We start from the raw sequence: 14,447 nt of genomic DNA on the forward strand, positions 1-14,447 counted from the left end.
TACTTCACTCCTGATTTTATCATCCCCCTCCTTTCCCAGGTTTGTTCCAGCAACAGTTCCCAGTCCACAATATGTACATGCCCTAGCCTTAATAAAAGGTTATAATAAAATCAGTAAATTCTTCCTATTATCACAGTATTTTATATTCCAGCGAACAAGATTAAGAAATCCACTGAATACTTACTGGTACCGGTAGATTGAATCTTACCATAAACCTAAAGGTAAACTACATGAATAACCTTAATAGTGGAATCTACACACAAGACTATTTACTCAGAACAACCTTTGACCAAATGTACCTGCTCAATATGATATTTATTCTAGTCACCAAATATAAAACAGTTATAGTTACAGGATTCAAAATATTCCTCTGATATGTATATACAGTACTAATATAAATTTATATTATATATTGTTCCCCTATTACTTTTAAATTTTGGTATAACATATCAATTCAAAGATGGACTACAGGTACATTCTTACAGTACCCCTCTAATAAAACTGAAAATAAATATATTTCATTGTCTTCATCATTTAAACAAAACCGATAGACTTTACTCACATTTTTGACACCGTTTGTTTAAGGCTAATGGTGTTTCCTTATGGGATTGTTGTTGGGAATATTTTTGCTAAATGGATTAAACTGTCATTGTATAGTAGTGCCATATACAGTAGCTTCCTTGCTATAGAAGTTGAAATGTTCCTCTATTGTAGGTAAGTTCTATAAACAAACACGGGAAGTGCCATGATATAGAAAATACAATAACTGAAACTTTCGTCCTGTACTTTTAGCTCTTTTTTCTTAAACAATAGCCTAATCTGCATTGTCCCCTAAGCTGTGCCTAGTCTGATTCATAAAAACAACATTTTTTCTGTCTTCTTGTCAAAGGCCCCAAGTCTTCCGTGAGTCACAGGAATCTACCAGTTGGCATAGTCTCCCACACTCCCAAAAACGAAGCAAAAATCTCGCGGAAACAGACCTACCTCTTGCACTTTGAGAATATTTGCATTTTCACTAAATAAAAAAAATTTTTTAAAAATTGTTAAAACCATTAAACCAGATCTTCTAGAACCACATAGCTTCTGACAAATTTGGACCCTTGGATTGTGCCCCGGTCTTTTGCCAGCATACATATTTTACACTGTCATCTGTGTTTTGCATCATCTGCCCTTTCCAATAACTTTTGCCTGGTCCCTAAAGTTTTGACCTGTTTATATATTATTGTATGTTTTATCATGCAGGCTCAGCTAAAAGAAAATGTGTTACTTTGTTAACACATGCACACTATTGTTCTCATAACATTTTGAATATATCCTGTTGTAGAATGTTTCTAAATATAAAATGTGCATCACACATTTCAACCTGTGGGAAATGTTTAACCATGTAATTTGAGTAACGTCACTAAAATCAAAAGTGAAAGTATACTAGAAATTGCAAGTTGCAAGTGAAGTGCTGCGAATTAAAACTGCATATAAATGTTCTTCGAACAAAATTATTTATGCGAGTCAAGTGAAAAGAATGAATAATAAAAATATAACAAATAATATGAGACACGACCCATTGTCTATATTAGAACACTTCTCATTGGGTAACAAAGTCGTAATTTTCATTTTTGTCAAAAAGTGTCTATAGTGGTGAATTATGGTTTAGGTTTTTTTTTAATAAAGTTTCAAAATTTTCTATGTATGTGGAAAATGTAATTGGTTACCAAAGGTTACAATTTTTATTTTGAAGACTGCATGGTCTAGGAAGTGTACATTATTTTATGGGGCAAGTTTCCAAGGGTGGGCTTTCTAGGGGCGAGTTGACTGCCAAAGAATGTTGCCAAAGTGCGAGCCAGCGTGTTATTTGATCACAAGTGCGAGCCATGACGTCACGACAATAGATACGAGACGTTACTCGAGTTGTGCGAGGTATCAGCTGAGATTTGTGGAGTACAATTCAAAAAACAACTACCGTATAGGTCTAATAATGAATTATTGTGATGATAAATAGACAATGTTAGCTATCAAGGAGCGACTTTGTTTTTCATTGGGACCTTCGTCCCTACAAGGCCTAGAGTAGGATAAGTACAAGGCCTAGAGTAGGATAAGGCTAGCGTGACATGCGGACGTTAGTACGTGTTGGTTAGTCTACAAACGTCGCCTAAAGTAATTGATTTTACCCGGCAGAACGAAAGAAGGAAACTCCGCTTTTCAGTCGTCTTAGGCCCTTGTTTTTTGACAAACACCTTTCAGAGGTCAAATTGCTGTCAAGAATATGAATTGACTACTTCGCAGCAACTACCGTAATCATTCAAAGGAGCTTTTTAAACTGTCAAAATACATTTCTCAAAATGAAGTGAAAGTTATCTCTCTTAAGTAAACAAATCTAACAACCATTTGCTTTGTTTTCCCATAGATTGCTATGAAAGCAAGAACACGGTGTTTGTCTAAGTGTCCAATCTTACTTTATTATACCGGCTCAGGGCCGCCTTAGAGCAGTATTTTAATTCTGCTCAGGGTTGCACTGTGAATATTCACACTTCTCATTTTTGCACCGGTCAAAAAATTGCAAAGACAGTAAGTTCGAGACAGATCACCTTCATTTTCTTCTTTACTAAAATTATCAGCCATATGATCAAAACATCATTCCCTTGCCATCCCTACCCTATACACCATTACACTCCTAATACTTCCATCCATTTGCTCTTTCCCCCCTCCATCCATACAGCTAAAAGACACCCCATCTATCATTCTACAAATTTTTTTTCAGTGGGGTTTTATTTTTTGTACAATGAATAAAATCTTATTGGAATGAAAATATGTCAAAGGCTTGAGCCGAAATCGGACCAAATTTAGGTGTCCTTTTTGCTAGTTCAAAATTTTCTGGTTGTTCACATATAAAAAAGGTGGCCCGGAGCCGATGCAAACTATTACTGTAAATTGGGCTCTAAGAACTCAATCAAACTCATTATATTGGTCGAGGGCTGCCTTAATTTTAGCCAACTCAAGACCACCGTTCCGTTTACAGTTAGTATTTTAAGTCAACTCAGGGTCGCAATGCGAAAGTTCACGCTTCCTTCTTTGTATTGGGTTGATGAATTACAGGAAACGAATTGCAATGGTACAAGATATCAAAAATTGACTGTTATCAAGATTAGGTTTATGTTTAGATGAAGATGAGTTGACCCAGGCCTCACATTGCAAGACCTCAGCCGATTTTAAAGTGTGACAAATTTTGGTCGCCTATAGACGGGCTTAAAATTTAGTGATTATTCGCACAAAAATAAAAAAACAACTGACCCTGAGCCAACATACTGTACCTATTAAGTGTGATTGGGCTCCAAGAATCATTCAAGCTTTTGATCAATAAGTAGGAAAAAATCTATGATTTCAGGGGCGGATCCAGTACACGGCCCACCATTTTACTACAAAATTTTTAAAATTTCAATGCAAATCAATGTTATGTGCTACTCACCTATTATGAAAGTGTTTTTTCCCCTCACCTCCCCCCGTTTGAAAAATTCTTGATCCGCCCCTGAATTTTGCAAATTGCAATCCATTTATTCATAAATGACATTATCATTTGATTGACGCCATGCATAAAAGTGGATGCTCATGAGCAAGACTTGAGAATTATAGCTATAATTTGAGATTACTATAGATCTACTACGTTATTGATAAATTATAATGGTGCTCCATCATAAATTGGATGGAGAATTGAGCTCCATATGGTTGATGAAATGCGCTTGTCAATTGTAGTCCCCCCCCCCAGGACCCGGGCCTAGCGGGGACTTAGCCTGAGATGTAATTCCCAAAACGTTTATATGCATATGAAAGTCCCGGCCACCTCCCGGCAATGCGGGGCATCTTTTTAACGTACATCCCCGGCTAAGTCCCCGCCACTTACCGCCTAGTCCCGGCAAAATGCCCCGCTAATAAATGATTGGATGATAAGACCTACTTGAAGGTCTAACCTAGGTCTGAATCGGAGAAGCATGTGAGAACTAGGCAGGAGCGAGGAGATGAGCTTGCTTGAAGCATGCGTATCACTAAGCAGATTTTATTGATTGATTTAACTGATTGATAGAATTTAATTATTCAATATCAAAACAGAAATTAGGCCTAAATAAGAAAATGATTACATGTAGTAGAAACAGATTTCCTTGCCTTGGCTCATGTACTGGCGTATTTTTGACGCAAGTTAGGTCAAATTCATGGTTTTCAAATTTTCACGCAACACACTCACACGCGCCACCACCTCGGTCCTCAGCGTTGTGTGGTTGGAGGTTCAAATTTTATTATGTAATTTATACCGTGATCTATAAAAAATGAAACCATGATGGTAGGCCTAAAGTACCGGTAGTAGGCCTAGGTGAATTTTTTTACCAACATTATTATAATTACCATTTTATTAATCTGATATTATTATCACATTGTTATTATTATTATTTTTATTATTACTTTTTGTATTCTTCACTCTTACTATATTTATGTATCCGTTTGATGTTTGTGTTCCCTCCTGTAAGTGGCGAATTTTATGTTTGCTGTTGGCTGGGATAATAAATAAATAAATAAATAAATAGATAAATAAATAAATAAATAATTACCAACATGAGAGAGCAGCTTAGCTCAGTCTTCTAATCTGGTGGTAGCCACTGTGTGTGCGCTGAACCGTGAAGATCTCTTGGTCCCTGGTTTAATTCCCATTGCTGCTCTCCTTGTGTTTCAGCTAGAGGGCTGAAATACAAGTTACAATAGCGCACCGTCTTTTGGATGAGACGTTTAAGAAGTTAGTACCGTGTACATTTATGGCCCATGTGCACGTTAACGAACAGAGTACACTCTTCGGAAGAGTAGGGGATTGTCCCCTGGTGTACTGCCTAATCACTACCAGAAGGACCCCACTGGAAATAAGTCTTCTTCTAGACTTTCGTGGGCTATCCTTGGTGTTTACACTGAATAAATCAAATCCAATCCACACAGCAATTGCCAGGGGAGGATTTTGGGGGGGGGGGCTGCAACGCGCTCCCCTTATATCACAAAAAAAAAAAAATGTTTTTTGTCTGACATGAAACAAAGTAGGCCTGCCTAAACCTAGGGCCTATAGGCCTATTTCCAGTGGCGGATTTAGGAGGGGGTGGCGCGTAAGGGGAGTACGCCCCCCCCCCCCCCTATTTTTTTGCAAAGAAAAAATTACACCGGCACTACAGGGACACAACTATGTGTATGCATCCCCAGAGTCCAAGCTAGTGTCCCGCTATGGCCCGAGTCCGGGGGAGGGGTGAGGGGAGGGACTACAATTGACAAGTGCATAGGCCTAATTAATTCAACAAACATACTACTTCACCAATACTGTATAGAGTAGTGTAAAACATACAGTTTTTGTCAAAAGAAAATTTGATAGTGTGGACAAAGTTTTAGTCCGTGGGACGAAGATGCAGACCTCCTAGGCTAGCCTAAGCCTAATCCTCTTTACTTTAGTTTAGCCTCCCCAGTAGGCCTAGCATTAAGAAGGGGGCCTACTGTCTTACTAAAATACTAGAAGAACAACACACACTTACAATACTATTATAGGCTAATATCAGGTGTGATTCACACTTCGCCGAAGTTCACTAATCCACCACTACTGTATGTAAAAAACAGATAACAAACAAGTAGTACTAGGAGGTACAGAGGACTTCACGAAACTCAACTCACCACTCTCACTTTGTAAGCACCCGTGCTGCGCGATGACTTCGTTCAACATGCTTTTTGCCAAAGAGTACTGTGTGTGTAACGTCTGCGACTTTTTTTGCATGGGAATTTTTGCAGCACATAGCGTCATTTTACGTCAATTCCTTTCAGGAATCGGTAGACACTTGGAAGCGATGACAAACATTGTGAATCAGTGGTGCGTAACCAACAGAAATAAGATAAGCTTTTGGGCTGATTTTCTGACATCATGTTATTTAAAAAATCATAACTCCATAACGGGGCGTTGTATCCAAAAAATTTTTCCAGCAAAATGTTCCTAAAAGACTAGTCTACACCACTATATGATTGAAAAAAAATTGAAAAATGTCTTTGACCTTTGAAATCAAGACAGAAAAAGAAAAGCCTATCTAAGTAGAGTATTAAACTAGTTATATGCATTACAGTGCAGTAGCATAGCACTTTAGTGTTGTTACTGTTCCAGGTACCGATAATATACAGATTCTCTTATTATAAAGTACAAGTTATGTTTTATAAAGAAGTATAGTATAGTAAATCATGTTTTTAACATAGGAAACTCTCATAGGTAACTAAAACAATGCTAGTTCAGAGTACAAGCCCGTAGCCAGGATTTTTATAGGGGGTTCTTCTTGATACTAAAAGGGCACTTGCGAGTGAAGCGAGAACCATTGGCTGTGGGGGCCAGGGTGCCGCCACGGGCCCCCGGTGGGGTCCAGGGGAAAGGCACGGTGGGGATCCAGGGGGCGAAGCCCCGGAAGCCACAGCATTCTAGACATTTACAGGTGTTATCAGGGGCGGATCCAGAAATGTCCAAAAAGGGGTGGGGGGCCGAAAGTTCGGCCGATTGAGACAACACTGTCGTAATGAGTCCGGGGGCATGCCCCCGCGAAATTTTTGTGTTCTAGACCCCCAAACATAACATTCGAGGCATTCTTGGCCATCATTTTTTTCTTTTTCTCTTTTTTCTTTTTTTTTTACCTCCCGAAAGGGGGAGGGGGCCCTGGACCGGGCCGCCCCCCCCCCCACTCCAAATCCTCCCCTGGTTATTTAATTGATTTGAGAGGCCATACATTTAAAAAAGATGTATATATTAAAGAGGTAATTTTTTGAGTTAGGCAAAGATAAAAAAAAATAAATAAACTACAGTGTACTAGTTTAGTATTACAGTACTGGTAAATTAACAAGAGCCTACAGTAGCATGATACAAACTCCAAAGAAGCCAGTAAACCGAGACAAATGTGTATGGTTGGCTGTAGTGTATTATTATATATATATATACACAGGAGAAACTATCGGACACCATCCCAGTTTTTCTGAGTCAATATTTTGGGGCCTGAATGGTCGGTCATACCAGGGAGTTGTTATTTAGAACAACTCCCTGGTCATACTGCAAAATAAAATATTGCATCCACAGTAATATAATATAATATAATGATTTACTAGTATGGTTTGTATGGTTGGTTGTAGTGTATTATTATATACAGGTGTGAAACTATCCCCCGCCGGACACCATCCCGGTATTTCTGAGTCAAGGTTTTGGTGCCTAAATGGTCATACGTACTGCACAATAAAATATTGCATCCATAGTAATATAATATATGGTGGCCGACGATCATATCGGAAAGGTCGGCGCTCTGCTGCTGCTTCCATGCCCTGTCCCTTTGGGTGGTTAGGCCTACTGATTTGTACTACTTAAGGTTGTACTGATTAAATAATAATGTTGTAACAGTTGAAAATGCCCTATTTTCATTTATTTTTTGATATTACTAGGTAGGCCTAACAAGTATTAAAGTAGGACTTTTTTTTTAATGATAGGCTCTAGGCTAGCCCAAGGCTAGCCAGCCTTGTTGAAAGGTATTCTGTTGAAAGGGCACTTCGTGGATTGGATTTATTCGGTGTAAACACCAAGGATAGCCCACGAAAGTCTAGAAGAAGACTTATTTCCAGTGGGGTCCTTCTTGTGGTTATTGGGTAGTACACCGGGAGACAATCCCCTACTCTTTTCCGAAGAGTGTACTGCGTTCTTTAACGTGCACATGGGCCATAATGCACACGGGACCAGCGGCTTAAACGTCTCATCCGAAAGACGGTGCGCTATTATTGTAACTTGTACTTCAGCCCTCTAGCTGAAACACAAGGAGAGACAGCGATGGGAATTGAACCGGGGACATAGAGTTCTCCACGGTTCAGCGCACACACAGCGGCTACCACCAGATTAGCCGACTGAGCTAAGCTGCTCTCGTAATGAAAAGGGGGATTCGTTCGAATCCAACAAACCCCCCTGGCACGGGCTTGGAGTATTACTAGTACTATACTGCACTGTAATGCATATACCTATTTTAATACACTACTTAGATAGGCTTTTCTTTTTCCATCTTGATTTCAGAGGTCAAAAACATTTTTCAATTTACTAGTCTTTTAAGAACATTTTGCTGGAAATTTTTTTTGGATACGACGTCCCGTTATGGAGTTTTTTTAAAAATAACATGTCAGAAAATCAGCCCAAAAGCTTATCTTATTTCTGTTGGTTACGCACCGCTGATTCGCAATGTTTGTCATCACTTCAAGATGTCTACAGATTCGTGAAAAAGGCCGATTGTATTTGAGCATAATTCAACACATTACACGGGATAACCAAACAATGAAAAGAGAATTTAGTATTGTACAAAATTTACAGCTCAGGATAACCCAATAAAACCAAATCGGTTTATTTCTGGGGTCCCTTAAATAAAAAAATATTACATAAAAATTGGTTAAAAAGTAAAACAAACATTAAAATTTGTTAAAACCTTTAAAATTACTAATGAAAGTATAACTAATACAGTCCGCCCTCCAATTCAAGACCCCCCTCTAATTCCAAGAACCCTCTAATCCAAGACCACTTTTTCAAAGTAGGCTACCAACTTACCACCTATCTTTTAACACTGAGATCACCCTCTAATTATGAGAACCTTCCAATTCGAGACCACCTTTATGGAAGAACCAAGTGAAAAAATGACCTCCAATTCAAGACCACATTAAAAAATATATCAAACAGATTAAATTTTTTTTAGCAATAAATACTCTTTTGAAAAATTCAACATTATAACAGATCTATTTTCATAAATTTATGCACAATAAAGGGTTCTTAAGTGTGTTATCTTTGAAAAAGCTATTTTTTAAAAAGAAATGTTTAGTTTTAGGCCACTGGCTGTCATAAAATATTCAGTAAATGTTTTACAACAATCTTCAGCCATTCAATTGCTGCACTACCCCCAAGCCCTGTAGCCAAGGGAGGGGGGGGGGAATTCCCCTGCTAATGTTTCCCTCCCCCCACCTGCTAAAATAAAAAACGTAAACAATTAAAACTAAAAGCAAAAATTATTTAATATTGGGGAAATCTGGTCAAGATGGAACACCTGACATATACTGACATATATGGTATCATCCAAAGATTTGTAAGAAGAGTGTCATCTGAGTGTTTCCCTGTTGGTATTTGCTTTGATGTGAAAAGAAGTGGATATCCAGCCCCGTAGCTGAAAGAGGAAGGGCAGCGCCATTCAAATTTAGCTCCAACAATGGCCATACTGAGGAAGGCATGGCCCTTGCAGTACTTGGTTACCCCACCCTTTCCTTTTGTGTTTTTATTGTTGTAATCTGTTTATTTGTCTTTGTTGTTTGTGACTGTACTACTGTGATGCTTCAGGTTCCTGAATAATGACTGATTTTATGCCTACCATTGTTTTCCTGAATCATTGAGGCTTGGCTTGCGCTTCATAACCGCAAGGGAAAGGCGCAATATCAATACCCAATACCAGGTACCAGTACCCATCAATGAGTCTAGCTACGGGGCTTCTATCCCCACTTTATCATGGCCATGAGGAACTCGTTGGAGAATTGCTTATTGAAGATTGGGAATATAAGGAAAGGCCAAGCAACACAAAAGAAAATAACATCTTTCTTTATGTAAAGGATGGAAACCCACATATCTAAACCTAACTTTCATCAAATAAAGTGTAAATGTTATGTTTACTTTACAGTATGCAGTTCAATTTTTTTTTTCTTTTTTCAATTTAAACAGCTTCAAGTCAACAAAAAATTAAAAGCAAAAACAGTTTCTTTGAAATAAATAAATGGTTGTCCCATGTTGTCTTTTGGAGACCACTTTTATCTTCGGTCTTCATTTAGAGGTTTCATGTTCGGTTACCCTCCAATTATGCTGCTTGGAGATCAAGCCTGTGGTCTCTACTTAGAGGTTTCTCAGTTCAGACCGAACCCCGAGACCACCCCAAATTTGAGATACACAGAGTGGTCTCAAATTGGAGGGCGTATAAAACCCATTGAAAAACCTTAAAAGTACGTAAAAGTGGATGTAAAAAAAACAGGTAAAAAACACTACATTAAAATTTGTTAAAAACCTTTAAAATTACTTATCATTAAGTAAAACTAATAAAATAAATAAAAACCCTAGTTAAACCTTAAAGTAAAAAAGCAGGTAAAAAACAGTACGACTCTACTACACTAAAAAGTATGTTCATGTTTGAAGTATGTTTATATTTATAAATTATTATTTATAAATTTATATGCATGGGGGTATATCTCTACGCCTGGACCACTTTCTAAAGGTTTTTAGCAACACCCGACCACGGCCACTTTTTTTCTTATAGGGGACAAGAAATCACCATCAATGGTTGTGATGACCGACGTAATAAGTTTATATTTATTTATTTATTTGACGGTACACTTTTGTTAAAGTAGCACTCTTCTATTGCAGTGCTTTCGAAGACAACAAATATAATTAAACTAAAAGTTACAATGAATTTATAACGACAATGTGTGAAGAATAAAGATAATAAATACAGAAGGACCCTACTTAGGGAACACTTTTTCGGCCACAGAATGAAGGAAAGTACAGTATATCTAACAGTTCAGCCAATCCCTTTTCAGGGAACACACCCATTAGGGGGAAGTAGCTGTGCTACAGGGTCTCGGGGGGCCCCTAGAAAATTTTCTTGTTCTTTCCCAACCAGTTTCCCCCAGAAAAGAAGAAAAATCACAATTACATGTATTTTCTACATATTAGTTGACATCTACAGTATATGTAAATACAATAAGCCTCTGAAACCCTCCACTCCCTGGACCACTTTCGAAACGTTTTAATTGACACCCGACCACACCCACTTTGCTCTCATTGGGAACCTTGTCCCCCCTCCCCAAATTGTATCTTGCACCTCACTTCCCCCCCTACCCCAGATTTCAGACGCTGGCACCACTTTTTTGACCCCGAATATGTCCCTTAATAGGGGGTTCTACTGTATATTTTTAGAATGCAGTGACATGTACAATACTTTCATATTTGTTTTATATCCTAATAAAACCTCTTGTTTCATCTTAAATTTTAATCACTTTTTATGAATTTACAGTTCTGTGTTTTTTTTCTCTCTGTTATGACATGCATATTTTTTAATTATGTATGATTTCTAAAAGGTTTTTCTTTACATGTTTTTAAAATATGGACTTAGACTCTTCCTTTTCTATGGTTCCGTTCATATCTTACCCACAGATAGAATACTTTCCCATATGTAGGCATATAATGATATGGTGGGATAACACAATACAAAGAAAGTTAAATTAAATAAAATGCCTTTTCACATGTCTCCGGCCTGACCGTTTATCGTGGTCTCACATCACATGTGGTACTGAAATCAATAAAATCAAGCACATCTTTGCTATAACGGCTTTGCTTGAACCAAGTTCAAAGAAAATTTGCTATACAGTAATATGGGCATAATGCGCCATGAGCATCTTTGAGGGCCACCGGTGCATTATAAATGTCTGTTTATTATTATTATTACTGTATTATTATATTAGATTCATAATCTCAACTTACTCTGCCACCTTTTAATCTTCATGCACCACCATTTCTTGACAAAATATTTACCAAATTATAAGAATTAATACAAGACAAAATACATTAAAACTATGTTCGTTAAAATATGTTATTTTATTTGTTCTTTCTGCATATTTTTACATCACATGTACAACTAAATAAAAACTCTACACTACACACAAAATACAAACACTTTATCCAGAAATTTAGAAACTTTTATACTCTCACACAACACTCAATAAATATAAATATACACAGATCTATTCACATATCAATATCAAAATACATAAAATATAGAGTCAATCTAGAATACAATTGTGCACAGACACAATGTTTGTTGGTGATTTCGGAAAGACTATGTTGAGGTATGATATCATCTACAATCCAAGACTCAAAATGCCCAAACTATGTTACGGTAGTGTGCAAACAACAGGAGGTTCAACGAAGCACCATATTGTGGTACTGAGTAATGGAAGATTAACTCAGAACAGTTTTGATTACTAATGGTCTACAACATGTTACGATATTCTCATAATAATTTGTGGCTGCATATATTTATTTATAAAACATTGCATATGCACCGGTCAACAAAATATCAATGTTGTTTTTTCTTTAAAATACAAAATAAAATAACTTAAGATTTAATTGCATAGCTTGAAAACAGCTCATTTAGCACCATAAAACTTGTACTCTCAATGTGTTCAGAAACATTACAAACCCTGTTCTATTTTAACATTATAACATAACAACAGCAGTACTAACAATAATAGTAATAATAATAATAATAATAATATTTTAGTAGCAATATAGATAATACTAATTTGTAATCCCATAGAAGTGAAATCCTAGCACTCCCTTTTATTATAATACAATATAAAAATAAATAACTTACATTTTAGCAGCATATGCATACATACTGTGCATAACTTTTGAGATTATTTTGATTTCTAAAATTGGTAACTTCTTACATTTATTCCTAAAATGGTGAAGGATTATTACATTGGTCAAACATAGTTTAAACAAAATATGTTACTAGTTTAAAATAGAATCCCAGAATTTAAAAATATATACAATGGTTACTGTACATCATGTGTCCTGTACACAATGATGATAGAATTAAATTTACCTTCTAGGTAACCTGTTTAGTAGACTAATACTGGTCTCCACAGGACTCAGTTATCCTTCTTAAATCAGTCTCATAATGAGCCTTAATACTGGTCTCCACAGGACTCAGTTATCCTTCTTAAATCAGTCTCATAATGAGCCTTAAAGAGTTGTTTTTTTAGTCCAAATAAAAAATCCTGTTGTCACAGGAACTGACCCTAGAACCCTGGAATTGGGAAGCAAGCACCTTAACTACTAAGCTATTCTACTCCACTCCACATTTCCCTCACTTGAATAAAATCACAAATAAAACAATAACTATTCATCATTAAATACTAAAATTAGTTGGCAAATTTTATCTTAACAAATTTAAAAATTGCACCCAAGTTTATCCTTCAAATAAATGCATAAAATAAAGTAGATACATGCATCATCATCATCACCTTCATCTTTTAAAGTAAGTTTTCCCCATACACAAGGATTAGACTGTTGAGAGACTATGTAAAATGTTAACAAGATTGTTATAAAGCACCTTCAAAAGGGGAAACAACTTCTATTAAACACAAACTTATATAGTAAACAAATGAGGCTACTATTTCTATTAATATATAAAGAAATAGTACAAAAATAAGTTTACAGCTTTTATTTAAAAAAAAGTAAACAGATATGTTTACCATTCTATCAAAACAAATACAGTATGCCTACCGCTTCTACCAAAAATGTAAATAATTTAACTAATAGAGTTACCCCTTCTATAAAAGAACAAAGGAATAGTAAAAGAAAGAGTAACCTCTTTCATTTATAAATAAAATAAATGAAATAGGTTTACCCTTCCTATCAAAATTATAATGTATGCATTATAATATAATAATATATTATATATACGTAATATTTTCATTTGATCACATTCTGTAATCATACATGTAACAAATAATTAAATATCATGAATACCCTTTAGTATAGATATTTTAGGTAAATTAAAGAAATACTATGTTTATTCCTAAGAATAAGACAGATTTTTATAAACATTAATTTTACAAGAAAATTAAACAAAACTTTTCATTAAGCTATTGTTTAACTCTGTTGAATATGTATTTGGAACATAATTTTTAATAATTTTGTTTAAAAGTTTCTCCATTGTAAAAAAAATTGAAAAGAAAGTTAAATAAGAGAAATAAAAGTACTGAAAACAGGAGTAGTATCAATGGCAATGCCATTCACCCTACAAGCTAACCTTTTTGAGATAACAAAAATAAATCTTTATTTGTTAAATGTAAAAATATACACAATTTACAAGAATTCACTGTACATGTGCAGCCCCATGAACTTGGACAATTTGTACCAAGATGATATATATCTTCATACATAACTTCTTTTAAAGGAAATTCAACCTAAATACATAGGAGCCCTGGAAGATATAAACACATTAAAAATAACAATTAATTAAATATAATAGTAATTATAGCTATTAACAAAAAATTATAATACTCTTAACAAAAAATTGTTTCCTAATTTATTTTAACAGAAACAATACTCACCGATTACAGGATAGAATGATGTTATTTAAAACTAATTAGGTTCATGTGGTAACGATACATTATTCTGAGTTCTAAAATTGGAATTTGATCCTTTGTAACCCACATACAACTTGATAAAGCTGCTAATTAGTTGATAAATATGAAGTTTTAAGATACTAAGATTTAGTTGCTCAAAAATCCAATATAAAGTTATATAGTTACCAACCTGAGAGATTTGAAATGTGTGACTACACCAGTTT

At 35.7% G+C, this 14,447-nt stretch overlaps 1 protein-coding gene across 1 annotated transcript in view; it reads right to left on the reverse strand.

Moving 5' to 3' along the window:
* Positions 1 to 11,840: 11,840 nt before the first annotated feature.
* The window catches only part of LOC117108398 (A disintegrin and metalloproteinase with thrombospondin motifs 20-like), a 5,213-nt gene continuing 2,606 nt past the window's right edge, over positions 11,841 to 14,447 (reverse strand). The window contains exon 5 of the mRNA XM_033250395.1: positions 11,841 to 14,078. The gene's annotated coding sequence lies outside the window, so the exon portion shown is untranslated. The remainder of the gene's footprint in view (positions 14,079 to 14,447) is intronic.

This window comes from Anneissia japonica, unplaced genomic scaffold (assembly GCF_011630105.1).
Source record: "Anneissia japonica isolate Jap-2015-1 unplaced genomic scaffold, ASM1163010v1 scaffold46891_len17119_cov178, whole genome shotgun sequence".
Classification (NCBI taxonomy): Eukaryota; Metazoa; Echinodermata; class Crinoidea; order Comatulida; family Comatulidae; genus Anneissia; species Anneissia japonica.